The sequence below is a fragment of the Amblyomma mixtum genome, chromosome 4 (assembly GCF_055824585.1).
Source record: "Amblyomma mixtum isolate Tamu chromosome 4, ASM5582458v1, whole genome shotgun sequence".
NCBI lineage: Eukaryota > Metazoa > Arthropoda > Arachnida > Ixodida > Ixodidae > Amblyomma > Amblyomma mixtum.
This window is the reverse complement of record NC_143015.1, coordinates 103,818,570-103,839,422: the sequence shown is the minus strand read 5'-3', so window position 1 is coordinate 103,839,422 and position 20,853 is coordinate 103,818,570.

Sequence of the window (20,853 nt, the reverse complement as noted above, 5' to 3'; positions counted from 1 at the left end):
CAGCGATTCTCACATAGCACAGCGATTTTCCCAACTGAAGACTACAATGAAGTGTTGTAAAACCCAATACCAGACCTGTGGAAAGCTTGTACCCTTTAGGAAACCCGTTTATACCCGGTGGCACTGCAGATCGAACCCAGCATTTCCCAGAAGCGAGGCGGATGGTCTTTCGGTGCGCTTGTGGATCAACATGTGGATGCCTTAAGTTACGTTCACATAGTGTGCCCCGGTATATTTTAAACCCAAGGCTTAATTTAGCTCGGGATCCCGGTAAAGTAAAAAAAGCTGCATTATACTGAGTAAACATGGATTCGAGAACTGAAATATTTTGCGCACTTCGGCTGTATTTGAAGTTACGAAACCGTGAAGTGTCATCAATGCGTAGTGAAAAACATTATCCAAAAGTTCTACTTGCTCGACATGTGGCGAGTTCTACATAGCATAGACTTGCTCGCGAATCACTTCGTGGTTCGCTCCTCACATATACATTTATTGGCTGTGATCACGTTTTGCCTGCGGCTTTTCTACCTGCTTTCACAGTTGACATGAAACAAAATGTATGGAGCATATGAGAGAGCCGTTAAAGTAGTTAAGGCGGCCTACAAGATATGTTGTCTCGAGGAAATTTTTCATAGTCTTGCTACAGGAGTATAAAAATTCCTCGTACAGTGGTTACCGGTTACTCCTTTTTCGCGGTCTTAAATGCAATTTCCTGCCCTTCCATTATTGCACATTTAAAGTGTTCAGATCTGGCGAGACAGATACGGTGCTAATCTTTTCATAGCCAGTGAACTCAATTCTTCCTTCTATTTAATTTCAGCTCCAGAAGCGGCGCACCACCAACAGCACACAAGTTTTCATCGGCACTGCCCACGTTAACTGTTTTCGCCACTAACCGTTGGTGTAAGCTAGTGATTGGGAGCTCTACCTTCACCCCATGGAGAAATGAAAAAGGCGCGAAAGTCCGCTACTTCCACCCCGCTATTGCAAGTACGGCGTTGTTGCTGGCCGCCGCTGAGTGTACCTGGACTGACCTGACATACCCCTTTTCCTTTCTCGATGGCAGCTACACAGCCAAAAGAGGGGGAATGTAGAACCTACGACATTTATCGGGGGCACATAACAGGGTCGATGAACTGGCTGAGGCGCATCTTGCAGCTCACTACGAACACCTCTCCTATATGACCCCAGGAAGGGCTATCCTTGGGAAATTTATACCGGGTACACCACCCCTTCTGCCACCGAACTTTCGCTCTCTAATGAAATTTTCAAACGTATGTTCATTCCTCTTCATCCCAAAAAATGCACCCAGTGTATCACTAAGGCCAAGGCATTGCATGAACACAAATCCCCCTAGTCGTAAACGGTACACGTCGATGCTGCGAAATTCCCCGACAGGGAAGCATTCGCACTTGCGGTCGTAGACAACCACGGACAACCCACGGCCATCTCCCTCAACACCAAACTTTCGACAGAAGCTGAGGAGATGGCCATGACGCCCGCCATAGCCGGCACCGACGCTGGATATATCCTCAGTGGTTCGAAGCAATCAGTCAGGAACTTCGCTAAGAGAAGGCTTCATGCCCCAGCTCGCTCCATCTTGGCAAGAGCCAAATTATCCGCAGAATGGTTCCAGCTCATACTAGTGCTTGCATATACCTCGAAAGCTCATCAATGTGCTCGAGGATTCGTCAACCGGGCACAGAGCGACCAGTGCCCTTAGTTCAGGAGGGAGTGCCTGGAAACCTACCATGAAATCACCCTCGACTTTCAAAACGATCGACTCGAATACCCACCCCCGCACAAATCCCTCTCCAAAGCAGAGCAAGTTGCCAGGAGTGACAACTTCAAACGGGTATATTCGAAAATATTATATCTAGTCCCTGTTGTATCCTGCGGAATACATTTTTCGCTGCACTCTCTGCAATCATTCTCAATCAAAGCTCAGTCAAATCCTATTCGAACCCGGAGGTACAATTCCAGGTAGTGGGTTGGGCCCTGGAGGTAGCAATGAAGCTTGGACTTCAAGCCATTTAGCTCTGTCGAGAGGGCCCATGCGCTCTATAAACCTTATCCCTAACCCCTGCCTTCTTTTTCTGATGACAAAACTTTGCTCCTGCTCCTCTTCCTATCAGACCCACTGAGTACCATATGAGCTCTGGAATGAAAAAGTGGTGTAACCATGCCCCCCCCCCCATACACACACTTTCTCTGTCCACCTTCACTGCCTGTTCAACAACCACAGTGTGATGTGAAGTTTTCTCTTTAATCACACAGCTGCGAAGTTGTCGCATACTCAACTTAGCCACGCCAAATTCGTGCAACGCCTACCAGCACGGGGGAGTTGTTACTAGTGGCGTGATCGCCATAATGTATAGCTGTTAATGTACGCTCCAGAGAGGCTGCGTATTCCCCATTCTTGACTGCACAGAGAGAGGGTCTGCGATAAATAAGCACGAAATGCGTTAGTCTTCCTTCGTTTTCTGACTAAAAAATTCGCATGCACACACTACTGCTTTGAAAGCCCGCGGTGAAGCAGAGTAGTCAATTATTTTTTGACCTAGGGATCATATCGGTGCTGGTATACCTATTGATGCTGGTCTACATGGAACATTCAGCAACTGATCTACTGTGCACTAATCAGTCACCAATGCCACACGGGAAAGAGAATCAGTATCGTGTTTTCATGAAACAGCACATGCTGTCGATGGTTATTAGTAAGGCGGTGAAGGGCAGTTTGGCTTCTTGCGGTTCAATCCCTGGCACTTTACTGCGATATCTTGTCATTTTTCTTCATTTTCTAAAATTAGTGGTTGTTTTCACAGATACCTTCTTTCTCTTAACCAGGGGCAAAGCCACTGCTGGTGTCGGACAAAGGACTGCAGTCGGCCGACTAACCTGAAGTGCCTTCGTCACGTGGGTGCAAGTCGCTTCGCCGACAGCCAGACCCGCCCCCTCCTTAGGTGATGCGGCGGGAAGGAACTATCTCGGGTGAGGGAAGTTTCAACTGTGTGTAGCTGTGTGCAGTGTGTAGCTAACTGTAAACTACGCTTCGAAGACGCTGGGGCTTCGATAGGACCTGCCTTTTACATATTGCCACGTATCATTCTAGTGTTTGTTCGTTCACGCTCAAGGCTGCAGGAAAGGGTTGTTATCACTTTTGTTCGTGACGGGAGAAGCGACCACACTAATCTCGATTGATCGCAGCCATGAAAGGCTGCATCTAGGTTTTTCCAGATTACTTTAGATGATCTTGTCCTGTTATCTGGAAGTTTCCTTGCCGGCTTTAAATTGAGCGATGCCTCGAGCAGCGGACATTCGTAGTTCGACGATTGACGAGCACGCTTGTTGCTTACGCCGCCACCCAGTGATTCAGTTCTTTTGCGGGCGCAAGTCAGCCCAAATAAAGAGTTTCGTTTGCAAGCCTTTCTGGTGTCTTCCTGACCGCTGGACTTCCGTCACTACAACATGACAATATTTACTGTTAATATTTAAAGCATTTACGGCCGAAATATAGTTTCGCAGGCGTCACATGATGCACGCAGATTTGTTCATTTATAAACGTAGTTAGCCGCCGCAGTAGATGAGTGGTTATGGCGCTCGGCTACTTACTCGAAAGAGACGGGCTAGATCACGGCCGCGGAGAATTTTGCCTCCACCGAAATTCTAGAGGCCCGTGTACTGTGCGATGTCAGTGCACACTAGACAAACCCAGGTGGTGAAAATTTTCGGAGCCCTTCACTACAGCGACCCTCGCAGCCGGAGTCTCTTTGGGTGGTTAAATTCCTCTGAAACCAAAATCATGAACGTAGTTATTTCTTTAGTGTAAGCAGACATGCATTTGCGTTCAACAAACAGTGAACACTTGTTCCCTACTAAATCCGAAATTTCATGAAATTCCTTCTGTTCCACCTTCTGTGCCACGAAAGACACTGGCTCTGGGGCCATTGTACGCAGCGTCGGAGGTGACAGCACCCAGTCCTGGTGCCGTCAGCGAACCCGACCTAGGCGGGTGGAACATCTGCATCGTGTGTGGACTCGAATCCGAGCCTCACTGCAGCCTTCGCTACACTACGTCGGGGTGAGAAATCTTTGGCAATAAAGTTAGTTCTAGTTGTGTTCTTTCTACTTTGATGCTCCAGAATGTTTGATAAAATAGATACCTCTGTCTGGGTCGCATATGCAAGCAATTTAATTGTACACAGCGTTGGGCACGAACGACAATCTCGACTTTGTAGTTAAAAACATTTATTAGGAATAAGGTGTTTAGGAAAGGGAAATAGGTCGTCTCCCACAAGGGCACGTTGATTTTGAAGGTGATCGTGCTTGGCGCCACCACGGACCATTAGCCCCATACGGAAGCTGTAATATGCCCCATAGCGATAGCGCATAAGGTGAAGAAACCATGAGCGGTGGCGGTTAGGGACATAGTCAAGCCCCGGCCGACGGACTCCCCATCTGTTTACCAGGTGCGGAGCTCCGAAACGTTCTTGTGTCTATCGGGGTGAAGCACAAGTGACAGAATACGAACCCTTACCCATGTCCTTCCCATGTCCCTTCCCATGTCCCTTCCCATGTCGTAGTGTCTGTGGCGGAAGGTGTTTTAAAGAAAGTCTGCAATAAAAAAGGCCAGGATAACCAAGAAGCCATGAGTAAGAAAAGAAAAGTTGCCGTCATTCCTTATTTTCATAAGTTTTCTCATAATCTCAAAAAAATAGCGGAACGTTCGGGAGCCAGAGTGGTTTTTGGGCGCCTAAGAAGTAAAGACATCTGTGTACGAAACATTTCAAAAAATCTAAAAAGGGTGTTGGTTGTACGAAAGAACACAGGAAAAAGTTTGTTAATTGTATTGGAAATGTCATTTATCAGATTCCTCTTTCCTGTGGTAAGCAGTGTGTAGGGCAAACCGGCAGATGCCTGAATGATAGGCTTCGAGAGCATGGCCGTGATGTAGATGATAAGCGTGGAAAAGGGTTGTCAGCCGACTGCCGTGAGTGTCATTGCATACTGCTTCTTGAACAATGCATTGTTTTAAAAGTGCACAATAACCGGTTGACACGAGAAATCATAAAAGCGGAATGGATATCACTTTTGAAAGATGATTGTGTTAGTACACCCTCTGTTTCTTTGGTGGCAAAAGAGCTCGCATATCTGGCTGATACGCTTGGCTAGCACATGGTGTGACGGTGTGCTAGTCTTGATGTCAGTATAAAAACCACCTTGCCTTTCCAAAATAAACCAGTGTTGGAAGTTAGCGCCGTGTGTTGTCTGTCTTTCTGTGCATGTTTTTTTTTGCACTACGTTTTTACTTTTCAAATATGAACCAACAAGCCCAAGCATATACCCTTCAGGAACCCTTAATCCATACATGCAAGGAGACCAGAGGCAAGGAGACCTGTTCCAAATATGCCGAAACCAAGCATGACAAACAGCTGCCAAGCAACTGTAACAAAATGTGCACACTGCAAAAGTCCGCACGCAGCCTAGTTGAGAATCAGAAAAGTCTTCAAAAAGAAAAGCAAATAATCAGTCTGAAAGTACATGAAAATGTATCCTACCCTGAGGCACGAAATAAATTGAGTGAACACACATCCAGATCATGTGTTGATCTGCGTCTGGTGCCAGTAAGCACACAGTATGCCATAGTTCATGTGTGCCTCCCCAGTCCCCCACCCGAACAGCACTGCGGTGTCGGCCCAATTGTCGGCCCAGAGGTGCACATGACAGCGGCCTCTGGGACAGAATATAGAGTGAGGTTGTAAAGGACGACCTCTCCCGCTCCACTAATGTACCGCGGGGGAGAGAGGAAAGATGAGTAAGGGGATGAGTGGTGGATAGGTGATAGAGTATATATAGAAAAGTGAGGGACAATCAAAGTTAGTGGGAAATCCACCATTCCAATTCAGGCAACTGCCCAGGCCGTGCCATCCACATCTCTGACTAGTGTAGCCAAAGCTGCCCTGCCATGTCGAAAGAAAGGCTCGCTGTCCTCTGCGCCGGCACGCCGCACACATTTCCCAATCGGGAGGAGCCACAAATTCGTACCCCCGCGGGTTCTCTGCAAAAATCCAGCGCCTCCTCCGAAGCGATAGATATAAGCAGTAGCTCGTCTTCGCAGAAGCCGTGGCGCAACTTCTTTGAACAAAGAAAGGGAGAAAAAATACCCCCCAAATACGTGTATATGCGTGGAAGGCCGACGTTCGTGATATGTTCAAGACTATAGTGAAAGGCATCGCTCCAGTGCATGGCAGACAAGCTTTATCAGTTTACACAAACTTTCCTTTCTTCAGTGTTTCCAACTATTCCAACTGCTGTCGAAGGAACACCGCATAATCATTGACATCTGTGCACGTAAAAGCAAGCAATTGTTCTTTGCAAACAAAGAGCTCTTAAGCATGTGCAGAGGTATTTATGCTCTATTTTCTGAGTCTCTGAGTGACGCTTCCATTATCCCAGCAGATAGCATACTTGTCACACTTGACGTCGCCGCTTTGTACACAAATATTCCCATAAATGAAGGTATCTACGCACTCTCCAAATGAATTGGTACTAACACTCAACTACTTTGAATTCGATTCTTCTTACTACCTTCAAGTATTTGGAACAAGCATGGGCACTCCCTTCGCACCCACTTACGCGAATATTTTTATGGGGCTACTAGAATCTCAACTTCTAAATTCATTTCTAAAAAAACCACTTATTTACCTGCGTTACAGAGACGACATTTTCATGATATGGGAGCATGGGGCTGAGACCCTGAAGACATTTGTCACACATTTCAATTCATGCCACTCCAGCATTAAATTCACCTTCAACTCCTCGAAAACGCAAGTCAATTTCCTTGACACCATTGTCCATTTAGAAAATAGCAAGCTCAAAACCACACTTTGCAGGAAGCCCACTGACCGACAACAATATTTAGATTTCCCTAGCCATCATCCAAGACACTGCAAACAAGGTATATTCGTAGGACAGGCAACGAGACTAAGAAGAATATGTAGCGACGACGACGACTACCTGAAACACCTACACTCGCTAAAAAACACACTAATCACCAGAAACCATCCACAGACAACCCTCAATAATGCGTTCCAACGAGCAACCACTTTGAAACGAGATGTAGTTCTTAAAAAACGAACAAAAGCTAACAGTCAACGACCTCCTGCACTTATAACGAAATACTCAAACGCGCTTCCAAACATAAACAATATCCTGCGGAATACCACCCCATTTTAACTGGTAACGACCGTGTCAAGAAGATATTTCCCGACGCACCAAGGGTAACATACAGACGCAACACAAACCTGAAGGACATCCTGGTGCATGCTAGGCTCGGTAAGAAACCACCACCGACAGTAACTTCATGCTCTCAACCTAGATGCAAGACATGCAAACATTTACAAAAGGACACTACGGTTAAAAGTACGGCAAACGATTTCAGTTTCGATATAAAGACTAGTTTTGACTGCACATCGTCCAATATTATCTACATGCTCCAGTGCTCCTTCTGCCAGAAACAATATATCGGGGAAACCGGGCAAACAATGAGTGCCAGATTAAACGGGCACCGGGCTGACACGACACGGAATGAGCAGAAGGCAGTGTCGACACATTTTAATCAACGCCATCACAAATTCGACGAACTCAAATTGTTCATTCTTCAGTCAGGCTTCAAATCGACTAGGGACAGAAAATACAGAGAAGCATTCCTGATCCACAAATTTAAAACACTGCAACCAACAGGGATTAACATGTCTAGAGGAAACCTGGAATCTCTCAGGTACATTCCAGGGTTAGCATAATTTTAAATTAACAAATGTCTTGCAGGTGCTCATACCATTTCCTAGAACCTCGCGCGGGGCGGGATGGGTGGCACGGGCGTGGAAGTAGACAGGGACAAGGGCTTGTCCCTGTCTGCTTCTATGTCCGTGTCTTCTTGGGCCCCTGTGTCCTCCTGAAAAGTTATGAACCAACACGCCCAAATACAAGTACTTCTGAGTATACTATGGCTCTTTGCATCCTTCCCACGTCATATCTTCCACCGCATTTCCGGCCTTCTCACCCTCTCCCTTTGTTCACCTTTTTTTTCTCCTAATCCCCTACTACCAGTTCTCGGAAACCATGACATTCCTGCTACTCCCTCCGCCCCCACCTTTTGGCTTTCTCTGAACTCGGGCCATTCCCCCCCCCCCCTGCCTTTTCCTTCCTTGGAAATGCCCCCCCCCCCCCCTTTTTCCTTCTCCTTCTAGGGTCAGCCTATTTTGTTTGCCTTGTTGTCATTTCCCTGTACCACGCTGACTAATCCTCTTATCTGACTTTTTCAGGTCCATCCAGCGCCAACCCCCTGTCGCAGCCCCTTCAAAGCCTTTGTTCATTACACACCCCCTGGATATAAGTTTTTCCACTATTGCAGCTTAAAGAATCAAGATTCACCTCCCTCCCCTTCCTGACACATATCCCCTCTCACACCACTTTCCTTCCCCACCCCCGGGGCCTTCCTCCTCGGAGCGAAGGCCCTATTTAATCCCTGCCAATGATGAGCGCTTTGCCCAGACGAAGACAAGTCACCTTGTCGAAACATTGGCTCAAGCAACCTTAGGTTTTCCCCTCCCTTGTTCATTTTTGTGATCGCAAAGGACCATCAACCCCACCCTCTCTCTACCTTGGTTTATTATAGGTGTTTAACGTCTCAAAGCGGCGCAGGTTATAAGCAGCCGGTCAGCAGAACTATTGAGCCACCGCAGCGTTAAAATATGTAGTGTCTAGTTTAACCACTCATAAAGAGCTCACTTTCTAGTTTAATGGTCGCTCGTCTCGTGGTGACGATTGAATTGGGCTGGTGGCTTACCCTATATCATCATCAGCAGCAGGAGAAGCCAAATGATTTCTACTGCAAGACAAATGTCACTCACATATCTCTCCATTTAAGCTTGTGCCTTGCCAGCTGCAGTCGCCTTATCTCCCCAGATCGACTCAGGCTATGGGGACGCCGTAGTGAAGGGCTCCGGAAATTTCGACCATCTGGGTTTTAACGTGCACAGATATCGCACAGTACGTGGGCCTCTAGAATTTCGTCTCCATCGGTGGTCGAATTTTGATGGAGACGAAATGCTAGAGGCGCGTGTACTGTGCGATGTCAGTGCACGTTTAAAGAACCCCAGGTAGTCGAAATTTTTGGAACCCTTTTTTCTTTGTTCTTGCCTAATGGTCTACGCAGAAAAAAAATATGTAGCCTAAGTGGTCTTGATGGCTCAGTATATATGGCGCTCGGCTGCTGTGCCGAAAACCGCGGATTTTATCCCGTTCGCAGCGGTCGCATTTTGTTGAAGGCGAAATGCTAGAGGCTTGTGTACTGTGCAATGTCAGTGCTCCACTACGGCGTTCCTCAATGTTGCTTTGGGACGTTAGGCTCCATAAAAGCATTAAAACCAACAGACATGCAGCCTTACGCGGTCCTTGTATTGCTGCTCTCTTACAGGCCAGAAGCAAGAAGCTGCCACTTCGTTGTCATGGAAACAGCCAGTAGTGGGACGTGGTGGCTCGCTCTGCCATTGGATCATGCGTCTCCGACATTTAGCTCGGAGACATTCGATCAGCGAGCGGCCATTGCACGATGCAGCGTCGCTCCATCGGTCCCAGAACGAAGAACATGTCCGGTCGTATCTGCCAGGCAGCCCGCTCAACGCCGAAGAAAACTGCCGGAGGTGAGTATGTGGTTCCTGAAATAAAGTAGCGCATGGAGGACGAGCTTGGCTTTGTAATTTAGAATGACGTTGTCGCTCTTCTGTGCGGTAAAATTTGTTACACTCACAAGCCGATCATTGCGGTGGGAGAAACAGAACCTGGCTGAGAGTTTAAACAAGCACGCTAATGCAAGATGAAATGAACGGAGGCGCAACAAGGACACTAACAAGAAAGAGACACTACCACCTCTTTCCTGTTAGCGTCCTTGTTGCGCCGCCGTTCATTTCATCATGCACCAACTCGCCCCTCAGGCCATTCTTCTGACGCTAATGCATGTGTACAAATTTATGCACAAGACATTTTCACTGAGGTTAAAGTAATAAATATATTTGTTTTCTTCGCTCTTGTGGCCTAATCCTCTACGCGGAGAAAATAGCGTGGATCCTCAAGAGCAGAAGGCTGGTAGCAGAGAATGTCATCACAAACCGGATGCCCTGAGATAAGCTGACATAACATGCCTGAAATGTGTTTCGGTTGATCAAAATGTGTAGCTGTGTATTTGTTTTGATTGAGCGAAATTTCCACCAAAAACCACCTATTCACACAATTTTCTGTGGAAGAATAAATGGGAAAACTCGGGAAAACTTGTCACTTAGCTGACGATAGAATTCCCAGTTTTCTCTTGATCTTGTAACAACAGAGCAAGCTGAAACAGGAACACAATCAACAGTGGTGTGTGTGTCCGCCCAAAGCATTACAATATAGAAATATGCCAGCTCCCCCAAAAGAATTACCAGTAGGAGACAAGGGTCCTATATTTTTATAGGATGCAAGTTTTTAGCGAGTTCGCGGTATACTTCAGTGAGCTCATTTGCAATCTATTCAGGTGCTGGTGTTTAGTTTTCCACTTACAAATGAAACATCGGTACAGGCTTGAAGATGCAGTTCATCAATAGGTGTGCAGGTAGATCGTCGACTCAAGTGGAAGCTCTCTGAATCCAGCATTCGTGGTAATAATCCCTAACGCAAACATTTTCTGCAACATGGACGGCAGTAGTCTTGCTGTCACTGTAGTCTGCACATTGCAGTCGTAAAGCCATTGCTTGTGGCAGGGACCCAAGGCCGGTCGATGGCCAGGATTGAATATATAAGCGGTGTCGTAGGATGTAACTGCCAAATATTGCTTTGGTTTTGCAGGTGCCTGCGCTTCCTTTGTAGCAGTACCTCATCCCCTCCGCTCTGCGGTCGGACGCTCACTTTTGGTCGCTTACACCTAAACTAGATAGGTAGGCTGCTGTTAAGGCACGTTCACAGTGGCGAGTCGCGGAGGTCACGCGACACAATAGAGCTGATTCATCATGTAAGAGGCGCCCTCAGCAAGTCGCCAGCGACCATTTTGGGCTGTAATTCACTGACCAATTCTTGTGACGCGACTACATGTCGCAGAACTCCTCAACCAATTTCTTGAAGCGAATTATTTCTGCTGTTTTCACTCCAAGCTTGTGACAAAAGTCCTTGTTCCTCGTAGGTACAAGCATTTTCCCAACTCTGACTAACCGGAGTCGTAGCCCCTCGTTCGTATCTTATACTTGCACCCAGTCAAGACGGGGTGCCTGTCGACACACAACCAGTTTCCTTTACAGCCCGCGTTCAAATACAGTAGGCGGATAAGGGTCGCATACACCAAGAATGAGGGAGGTCAGGATGTGAGCTAAATAACGCCGTGATTAAGGAAACTAGACAATAAACATGCAAAAGTTTCCTCGATGTTGCAATCGGGGTATAATACAAAACTGCCCGTGTGCTTGGTGATGTCATGAGTTTAATGAACTCCAAGCGCTCAAGCATTAATCCGGAGTCTTGAACTGTGATGTCCCTCATGGCACAAGGGCCGTGTCGGCACACTGAACCATCATACTTACACCGTACCAATAACATCTCCTATCGTATTTTGCCAAACCATATTATACTATATCTTACTCGAGCACTATGCCACGAAAAAAAAATGATTCATTTCTTAAACTGTGCATTGTTAACTTAAGAGTTAACAGAAAAAATTGGTAGCCCGTCTCTCGCTCCTGGTATGACGTCACGCCATACCGTCACTAGCGCCTCTAGCGGGAGGAGCGCGGCGCACCGTGGAGAGCGGCAGACGTTACCCGACTAGCCGAGTTGGTAGCCTCTATCTCGCTCCTGGTATGACGTCACGCTATAACGTTACTGGCGCCTGTACGTAATTTCCTTTCCTCTAATTCATTTTATGGCGAAAGTCATTAATGGCTCATGCTCGCGGTGTCCGTCCGTGCTCGCGGCGCCCGTTCATGCTCGGGACGTCCGTCCATGCTCGCGGTGTCCGTCCTTGCGCTGGAATCGTGCCAACTGTGGCCTCTCCTCCGCGCAATTCATTTTCTTCACTGCGGGCCCTCTTTCTGTTTCTTCTTTCACTCCCACTTCCTGCCTTCCTCTGCAAACGGATGACGGATGTCCACCGAGAGATGCCAGAGACGGGTGTCTGTTAGGGTGTCTGTTACGCGTAATGTCCTTAATTTCCTAATTTTCATTTTCTTCACTACGGCTCCTCTTCCTCTTTCTACTTTCACTCCCATTGCCTCCCTTATGTACGGTGCGGTTCGGGTGTCCACCGCAACGGTTACTACGTCAGAGGTCATTCTAAAGCCCAACGTGCCTACCGACCGCCGCTACGCGAAAGGCCGTTAGTAAGTGTAGTATTGCTTTCGCAATAAAAGGTATGTACTCATTATGTTGTTGCTACGAGGATCCCTCTTTTTTTTCCTCTCGCAACGCGAAAATCTCAACGCCATTAGGTGTCAGTATTTGCGGGCCTCCGGGTTTGTTCTCAGAAAATTTGTGAAAATGTGTGTCACGGACGATGCTTGTCTACGTAGGCGTTCGCCAGCGATGTTCGGTGAATGTCGCCATAGCGCAAGTCGTATAGCGAACCAGCTTGAACTTTTGTCCCTTCTTCCTCAAGCAACAGAGCCAGCGGGGCCGATGTATAGCAAGACGCGGCAGACTGCGCTGTCTGTAATGACTTCGTCACGTGGGTGCGAGAGGGTCCTCCGGCCTTATCTCCCTCGCCCTTACCAACGGGACGGGGACGAAGAGAGCTGTACGAGGTGAGCAGGATTGATACTTGACTTTTGTGGCAATGGCTGGCCCGCTCGCATTGCTGTAATGCAATTCATTCGACAGTCTGTATTCTAAAAAATTTCAGAGGGCACTTTGTTGACCTGAAGTGCGGTGAGGCAAAAGCCTTAAGCACGGTGTTGCTGCTTGTGTCACTGATGTGTGGTTAAGATGTTAAGCTTCGTCTCTAACAGTGGAACGCGGCAGCGTTTTGCAACGCTGCCAGGGAGTCCAAAGAACGCCACCACCCAATCCTCTCTGCGTGTTGCTGGTCGGTAAATTGGTTTTTGAGGAAAAGAAATGTATCTCGGTCGGTGGACACTTGAACCTCGACGTAAGAGAAGGGAGGAGGATGGTAGTAAACGAAGGCACTGTATTCACTAGATGAGCCTTTGTTCATTCCAAACCATCGAGCTAGCATGGCGGAGTGTTTAGTATGCTCGTCACGCACTCCGGAGACCCTGGTTCGATTCCCCAACTCGACCAGTTTCCTACTCGGTTTTATTAATCTATCTGGTCTGACTAGAATGGTTAATTAGGGTAATTGATTAATTCAGCAATTAATTAAACTCAGTCCCACGTACTCGGAGTATCACCATACCATCCCTTTCATTGGCTGCATGGTTACTAACCAAAGAACAATTGGCCCCGTTTGAAATTCGCGCACTGTGACGTCACGACCATTTCGACCAATTTAAAAGCGTGACATTTTTGTCGACAACTCCTGCTTACAACGATGGGGCATTAAATCCATCCGCCTTAATATACGAGTTCAGCCTTTAATGTGCTTCGACGTGTCTCTAAAACTCGCACATCCTCACTACGCATTGTACATTATTTATTTATTTATTTATTTATTTATTTATTTATTACATTCTGTTGGCCTCTCTTTGAGGCCGTAACAGGATTGGGTGCACATATGCATGAAAAAGTACACAATAAAAGACTGCAGAGAAGGAACTTTTCACTCTCATAGAAAGAAACATGGTAAATGACACATGGTGACAATGTTAACCGTTTTGAAAGTGGTTTGCTACCTTCGACACGAATGCTTCACGAGTGAGCTGGCTTACAATTTCAGAAGGCAACATATTCCATTCACGGATTACATGCGGGAAGTATGAAAATTTGAATGCATCACTGTGGTATCTATATTCAGATAGATGTTTTTCATGTTTTGTTCTTGTGACACGTGTATTAGGCGTAAGCAGGTATCTAGTTTTATCAAGTTTAGTGTCGTTATTCAAGAGGAGGAACAAGTACTTAAGCCGCAACAGTCTAGCTCGTGTGTGAATTGTAGATAGGCCGGCTTTTTGTAAAAGCAGTAAGGGAGAGTCATGGCGACTGTATTTGTTATAAATGAAGCGGACAGCTTTTCGCTGAACACTTTCTAATCTATCAATATATTGTTTAGTGTAGGGCAACCAGGCAATAATACTGTATTCTATAACTGAGCGGACAAGTGAAATGTAGGCTAACAGTTTTGTTTCAGGTGAAGCAAGTCGAAGGGAACGTCTTACGGTATAAAGCGCGGAATGTGCCTTTGTGGCAATGTGTGTCACGTGCTTGTTCCAACGTAGATCGGAGCTAATAATCACACCAAGATACTTGAATTGCTCTACTTTTGTAAGGGACTTCTGTTCAATTCCATAAGTGAAGTTTAATGGTTGTTTCTTTCTTGTGACGGTCATGCAGACGGTTTTCTCCAGGTTGAGGGCCATCTGCCAGTTGTCGCACCATTCCGATATGTACAGCAGGGATTTGTTAAGCAGTATTTGGTCGGCAGAGCTATTGATTTCTTTGTACATCACACAATCATCCGCAAACATACGTACTGTTGCATCAATATTCTTGCACAGATCATTAATAAAGAGAAGGAAAAGAATTGGGGCGAGCACTGACCCTTGTGGTACGCCAGATAATACTGCTGCTAATACTGCTGCTAAATTTCATGAGTGAAAGCTATTGTCTTGTGCCACCCTTACTTTTCTGCAAAGAACTGCAGTGTTCCTGGTTTAATTTGTGCCAAATTCTTCTTTTTTGCCCTCATTCGGGCGGTTTACTCATTGCAGCGTAATAGGCATAGAAGGTTATGGCATGGACACATACATGAACGGGGCCTGTAAAAGCATGACCTCTTAAGAATGCTTCAGTACTGAGAGGTGGGAAATTCAGCTTAGCGCTTACCAAGAGCCAGATAAACACCAACCGCTTTTCAGCCTAAGCCACCCCTATTTAAGGCAGTTCAATGGGGAAAGCCGTCGCTTTTCCACTGTCAAGGATACAAATAGCCGAGATTCCTTGTGCCTTAGCTCTGTCACTGGATTTTGGGCGCTGCAGTTGCCAATGCAGAAACGTCAGCATCCAGTCAGCATGGTAGGACATGGCTTCAATCCATCCAGCTCAAAGCTCAGTACCAAATATATATGAAAATGAACATGAGCATCAACCAAACGTGAAGTTCAATGCCACAAAAAGGCTGAGTTGCAAAATAAGGCCATTCTATGTAAGATATCTTCAGCAGTTATAACCAGAATTATTCTAGTAAAAGATTATACAAATCACGTATACTGCGTCCCGGCAAGAACATATAAAGGTGCTCTTTGCCAAAACTGGCTTGGATTTCTGCCGCATCACCCTCGCTCGTATTTTTCGACCTCTTTCTGCGCACATTCTTTTCCTTCTTTCATCTGCTGTGTTACTCTGCCTTCACCAAGTTTCTTTGCCATGACAAACGCGGGCTTCTGATTACACTGTGGTTACAATAATTCTTTCGTACTGATCAACACCGCAGATTTAAATGAGAAAAGCTTCCCTATGCTTTCCTCGCCTTCAGTGACTGATCGCTTCTTTCATATGTAGGTCGTTAACAACAACCTCATTTTCCTATTCTTGTTTGCTCAGTGGAATGTGCAAAATACGTGTGAAACGTCATGCGAAAGTAACGTAATTTTTTCATTCCTCGTTAGTGAGGTGGCCTCTACCCCACAGTGGGCATAAATAGGCTCTTGACAATGATGATGAATAAATCTGATCTATTCTATAACCCTAATATTAACTTTTTTTCAGCTCATGCACTCTGTGGTACTGTTTAGGAGACGTATCAGACACATAATTTGATGCTTAGGAGAATTCAAGAAAAAAACTTGGAACTAAAATGGGGCAGTCAACTTGGTCAATCGAAAGCTAGTGCAAGCATTGAGGTCGGTCATGCAGAAGCTAGCCAAACGACTCACTGGGACCTCAAATTAGTGGCTGTCCTCAGTAGCGCAAGGCACAACATGGCATGACATGGCCGGACACGGCGGGTGACGGCAGGGCAACGCTGCGTACGCTGGGCGTGGCATGTCAAAAAAGAGAAAAGGAGCCAAGAATTAGCGACGCTTGTTGGAGCACAGGACGGCGCAAGAAAGTGTTATCTTGTCAGTCCTCGTATGTGAGGGGGAAAGAAAGGGCGGAGCCAAATACGGTTCACAAAAATAATTTTGTACGGTAAGAATGCACTATGATCAATATGAACGAAAAGCACCGATTTCTCTGCAGACAATCGCTACTGGTCTTTTTTTTTTTGTACACACGTGGAAAACCTGCGGCTAGTTTCTTAAGAAGTGAAATCAGCCGACTAACTTAATTTGAGATTCCTCAATGGTGCAAAATAAACACACTCTGGCTTCTATGAAGTGGTGCTGGGTCGGCCACTTTCGTCGCAGACACAGACTCTGTACTATGCGTACTCAGTGATCGCTATCGAAAAACCGATTTAGATTGTAGAGAACCTGTCGGTAAGCTTGTCATGAATTAGGCGTACAGATCGTTAAAGAATGGCTCCATGGATTATTTAAATATTTAATTCTTACTACCTACAATTTAGCGCATTACGTCTGAGTGCCAGCATGACTTGTGGCTCACCTCTTCCTCATAGTTATCAACGACCCGCATCTCCTGACAACCCTTTTGCAACCTTGCTGTGATATCTTTCCACTTCTTAGACGGCGCCCTTCACTACGGCGTCCCTCATAGCCTGAGTTGCTTCGGGACGTTAAACCCGCATAAACCAAACCAAACTTCTTAGACGGCATTTTTCCCCTGCATAATACATTTCCAAAAATTGCGTAATCCCTCCACCTCTCCTGAAGCTGTACGAGCCAGTGTCGGGGCAAGGGCCGGTGTCGGGCGAGGAGATGTGGCCTCCTACGTGTTCTGTGGTGCCTTCGTCACGTGGGTGCCTCCAATCCCACCGACAGCTAGACCTGCTGCTGCCGACTGGGATAGGGTGAGAGAAGACTAAGCTCGGTAAGAAATAATTTCACCGGAGCAGTGCATGACCCTTTCAACCTACTGAAAGTTTCCATAATTCTATGCGTTTCTATACGAAACTTTATGCAGTCAGTATCGAGCATATGGAGTCGTTATGGGCTATATAGAAATACGTATGGAAGCTTACGGACTCTATATAAGGTCAAGCGCCTTGCAAGGAAATCGTGTAAAAATTTAATGAAATGCTGATAGATTCTGTAAAGATAAGATATAGATCTTCATATGGTTTGGTTTGGTTTATGGGGTTTAACATCCCAAAGCGACTTAGGCTATGAGAGACTCTGTAGTGAAGGGCTCCGGAAATTTCGACCACCTGGGGTTCTTAAACGTGCACTAACATTGCACAGTGTTCTTACTTGTGTTATGGGATTCATATTCCGATAATTTCATACGAGTGGCTCATATGGAATGTTTCAGTAGGTGATCCCCCTGTGCTATTCCGCGCTGACTCAATTCAGTTATCTTAACTCGATCTTGGACAAATGTTCTCATTTGCATTCATTGCACTAAGGCCTGAGCTGATGCCCCGCTATTCGCTTGCAAGTACTGTCAACGCCACCCTGCTTGTTCGCCAATTTGGTCCTCGGCTCTGGCTTTCGTTACTTGTAAAGCAGGTAGGGAGCGCTTAGTTGGCCTCTCATTGCAACAGATGTTGAATGGATTTACCGCCCTTTGACAAAATCCTTATTGCCCGTCAACCGCTTGACCTCTGCAACGGGAAAGATCGAAATAATGCAGAGTCGCGTGCAGAGTCACCACATTTGTTGAATTTACGACTGTTATTCTATGCACAGCTGAAACAACAGATTTTGCTATGGATGGAAGCTTAAGCGCTGCAAACCATCTATGTTGTGTGCCTAAGTGACGTTTAAGACCATAGTAATTGCTATAATAGGCCAAACCTTGGGTTGTTTATTTTTATAGCACTTTTACTTCTTGCGGCTTTATTTCATTTATTACTTACTTGCTCTCTTGCCACTCCAGAAACAGAGGTGCTAGCTTTTCCTCCCGTTTCTGCAAGTGGCGAATTCAAAACCTCGTAATTCAACTCCTGTTATACACACATTAATTTTACCCTTCTTGCACTCCATGATGTCAAGCCAAACCAGTGGAAAGCATATCAGCTAGTTCCCATCTGCAAAATTGCTGAAATTCTCTGCGGTAAAAGTGATTCAATTCTCTCTACGTAATATTTTCATACTTTCATAAAATATTGCGTGAGTACGCAAGTATCATTTTCAAAAGTGTTAATGCCGCAACATTCACCTGCAGCGAAATGAATGTTCCAAGAATGTTCCGCGTAGCGGATCATTCAAAACACTCTTTAAGCAGGAATCTTGTCTGCTGCAATAAGAAGCCTTCTGCAAGCATTTCAAGGTGATCAGAACTTTAATAGTGCCGTAATGACTTTGTTATGCGGCTGAACCAAAAAGCCTTTTTCCTTGAGGCTTTTATCCATGACTGTACATGTTTAGCATAAAATTAATGGACATACTTAGCTGGCCGACATGTTTTGCTAGTCAACGGTGATCAGCGCACTGAGGCTTCCCTCCCGAGTCCCCTCCTTGTTCAGATCTGGGCCTCCAAGTGCAAGTTATTGTGATCTGTTCTTTGAATCCTGTGTGGCGTAATATTTAATAAGACTGGCAAAAAGTATGTTTTGGCTTAACCTCTTCCTTAAAGGGATACTGAAGCAAACTTCTGGAGCTGCTTTTTTAGATGTAAACAAGAGCTTGACTGCTAAAATTCATAAATGCGACGGGCATTTTTGCGCGAAAATTCAGATGGCATGTTTTTTTCGCGATTTATTGCCGTGTCGTTGCATCTCGCGGCCGCCTGTGGAAGCTGCGAATAGACGTCATAACACCAATGCGCCCACTGTTCCCGCACGAGCACGATTGCCATCGCTACTCGCGGTGTTTGCTAGTTTTGCTTCGGCAGCGCCGGTGGTTGGGAGCCTTATCGCTTGGTCAACCCAAACTGAAGTGCGATGTCGTGCTTCGAGTGATGCGACCGGTTGCCATTCGGACGAGGGTGTCATGACGTCACGCTCTTCACCTCGCGCCGGACGGTAGGGCTCGGCGCACGCTCTTAAGACATCGAAAATGAAACCATCCACTGCAAAATATGCGAAGTGACGGCTAGATTTCGGTGTAATCACATTCCGAGAATCTATTTTCAGCGTTTTCGTTCAATTTTAAGATTTTGCTCCGGTATCCCTTAGAAAGGTAAGCTTATAGTGTAACTTTCGTTATGAATTAAATAAACTACGAATGCCTCTAAGAAAGTTATGTACGATGCATTGCCTCTTCGTGTTAGGAATAATTTTTGTCCGATTTAAACAGCTTGGGGGGAGACGTGCTAGATGTTTACAAAAGTTTTCATTGTGAGTGACCCACCCCGAGTCCTTCCCTTCTCTGAAGTGACCAGAACTCGCTGCCAAAGAATTTTAATGGAGGTGCCGCACGTCAGGGCAGTCCAACATGTTATAGCCTTATATGCGCATCGCAAGCAGTACCGCGAATGCTCAAGAGCCGAGAAACATCGCGTCCTCTGTAAACTTCCGGAGCCCTTCACTACGGCTTCCCTCATAGCCTGAGTCGCTTTGGGATGTTAGACCCCCATAAACCAAACCACTGTAGCTGAAGCCAACAGTTGTACTACGATATTTATATCCAAGTTAAAGAACTTCACGAGGTCTAAGTCAATCCGGGCTCTTCTGCTTTGATGCCTTTACATTTAATAGCGACGCTATACCCTACATAATTGCCTCCTATCGCGTTTACAAATTTCAGAGGGTTGAGAGCTAATTTGTTAGCTCGGAGTCATCCAGAACCGGTTTGGTTTCGTTTATTGGGGTTTAACGTCCCAAAGCAACCCAGGCTATGAGGGACGCCGTAGTGAAGGGCACCGGAAATTTCGACCACCTGGGGTTCTTTAACGTGCACTGACATCGCACAGCACACGGGCCTCTAGAATTTCTCCTTCATAGAAATTCGGCCGCAGCAGCCGGGATCTAACCCGCTTCATTCGGGCCAGCAGCCGAGCGCCGTAACCTCTGAGCCACCGCGGCGGAGCTTCAACCAGAACCGGTCAGTTCTGCTCATCAGAATGGTTATCGCCGTTGAACATCTGTATCTCTCAGAGGCGATTGTCTGCGATCAAGAGCATGGATAAAGGCAAAGGCTATTTCAACGTTCTTCCCTGAATAAATCTTGTTGAAAGTGCAGCGCTCGTCCTGTTCCCTTCCTCGTCCGTATCCCCGTTTTGCGCTCTCATGTCTTTCACAAACATCTGTAAGTCGCTTCCTAAGCGTGTGGTTGATCATTGGTTCCATCCTGCGAGGCATATCTGCTGCCGGCCGTTAGATCTTGCATCAATCTGGCACTGCCACATCCCTGCGTCCACATGCGTCGCTTCGCTCTAAGCACCAGCGTCTCCACTTCAGTGAAGCCGGTAGCTGAGACCCTGAGGCGACAAGGGAAGTTAGACCTAGTTCTGTGTCTTTGTTCCACAACTATGAATGTGTTACCACTGCAAACACACTCCCGATAAAATAAAGCCAAATTAATATTAAGATAAATATTAGCTATAGCAATGCGGTTTCGAGTTGTAACCGCAGAATGATGTGGTTTTTGCAGAGGTCTGTTTCTTTGGATGTGGTACCTGGGACAGGGCTCTGCTCAGGAGACTGCACTTCAGCAC